This window comes from Fukomys damarensis, unplaced genomic scaffold, assembly GCF_012274545.1.
Source record: "Fukomys damarensis isolate Sample0158 unplaced genomic scaffold, DMR_v1.0_HiC HiC_scaffold_26, whole genome shotgun sequence".
Lineage (NCBI taxonomy): Eukaryota > Metazoa > Chordata > Mammalia > Rodentia > Bathyergidae > Fukomys > Fukomys damarensis.
The window spans coordinates 19,666,168-19,668,068 of record NW_022900938.1 but is presented as its reverse complement, the minus strand read 5'-3'; the positions used below and the strand labels follow the sequence as shown (position 1 = coordinate 19,668,068).

At 40.9% G+C, this 1,901-nt stretch overlaps 1 long non-coding RNA gene across 3 annotated transcripts in view; it reads left to right on the top strand.

Moving 5' to 3' along the window:
* The first annotated feature begins 1,604 nt into the window (after positions 1-1,604).
* The window catches only part of LOC104850221, a 54,038-nt gene continuing 53,741 nt past the window's right edge, over positions 1,605-1,901 (top strand). For all 3 annotated transcript variants that reach the window (XR_776915.3, XR_776914.3, XR_776916.3), the window contains exon 1: positions 1,605-1,766. This is a non-coding gene — a long non-coding RNA (uncharacterized LOC104850221). The remainder of the gene's footprint in view (positions 1,767-1,901) is intronic.

Sequence of the window (1,901 nt, the reverse complement as noted above, 5' to 3'; positions counted from 1 at the left end):
AACCAGAATAAATGCTAAGGTAGAGAGAGAAACTTGTGAATTGTTTTTTTCCAACAAGGCACATGTTCAAATTTATTGCATGTCTATCAAGAGAAAATTAATATAAGACACTTATAAGCTTTTTAATGTAGACAGAAAAATGGACAATAAAATTTCAATACTCTTTTGTCAAATAGCTGATCTAAGTAAGTATTTGGAACTTTTAAAGCAAAGAACTAACTGAAATATACATACAATTTTTCAGTTTAAAAAGTTGTTGGAAAAATACTCCTACTATGTAGAATATAATTACTTGCACATTTTAATGGTCACAAATTTCAATAGTAAAATGTGTTTCCAAACTTCTTGCCTTTGCAAGTCCCTTGAACACATAAGGGTCTGAGAAAAATGCTTTTCTTCACAATGCATTAAAAAGTATTCACCATCTTAACAGAACTGTGCATTTAAAAAAATACCTGATTATAGAATTACTATAGGACCGAAAATAGATTCTGGATTTTTTTTTTTTTTTGAGAAGGAGGTATGGTGTGGGAGAAGTACTTCACACTATGTTCTTATGTTCATTTAAACGTGTAAATTTCCAAGTTTCTTCACAAGAACACATGACCTCACAATTTTACAGAGACTGAAATTATAGGCTTTGAAATCCTCTTCTCTCCATTGAATTCCTTCAATCAGGTTATATTAATCTTATTAAAAATTTACAAAGCACTACTGAACAACAATCACCTATCAGAAAAACAGTGAAGAACTGTTTACCATAAATTTTTTAAATGCAAAACTTTTAGCCTGAACCATGGAGAGAACCTCTCATCAGTAGTAAAAGTTTGTTTCCGTACTTCACACACGCGCACGCCCTGCATTTCCAAAGGCAGCCCTGACCTCCACGTCCCCCTGCTGTCTGTAGGGCCCTGCTCAAAGGCAAGTCGCAAGCTCATCTGCTCCACCTCGGGGGCAGAAACATGGAATTTTACTATTTATATCCATTCCTTTTCATTGTTTCTATTGCTGTCAAAGCCTTTGGTAGCAAATGTCAAACCACATTTAAACTGACTTGTTTGCTTTCTTAACTCCGCTGCTGTTTCAGCCTATTTCAAATTCAATCCAGTACTAGGTAAGTGACAATGAACAGTCATTTAAAATGTGTTAAATACCTTTCTCATACAACTTATATAACAAATAACACCGAAAACCCGGGGCTATCATTCCCACTGTCAATTGCATCTATTTCAAGCTAGAAACATTAAGTGAGCATTGCTTATCCAGCGTTTGCCCTTGAACGTCAGCCTTGCCGCCTTAAAATCAAATGCTCTTGCCATCCGGAAATTTAAAAAACGCGAAGGCTCCTCACCCTAGGAACTTGTACAAGCCTCCAAAGGAAACCGGAGGCGCACACGTGGTAACCTTTACTTACCTCTTTTTGGCTTTAGTAGCGAGTTTACTTAAAAATATTTACTTACTGGCAAAAAACGTGGCTAATTCTTAAATGCAGCTTAAAAGCTTGGCCATCCCTGAGGAGAAACGATGCCATGAAACGCGCCACTGCCCGTTTATTTCCAATTTCACTAACTTCCGATTAGCAAGGGGATCCGGGCTCTTCCGGAGGGCAGCCTCAGCGTCATTTTGGAATTGCAAAAGGAGAGACGTGGCCGCCGATGCTCTCCAGCTGCAAAGGCACCGTACCCAAAAACCTTTCCCCTAGAAGACAAACACCTTTGAGACCACGCACCCTCTGCGCGAGGCTCTGGGGAGACGGGGAGGCTTGGGTAGGAGACGGTTCTCTTCTGCGGAGCGAGCGCGGACTGCCAAGGCGCAGGCTTCGCGTCCGGGCCATTTCCTGCCGATCGCAGCGCACACTCGAGCGGCGTGGAGGAAGTCGGGCTCCTTCCCCGGCGGAGCCT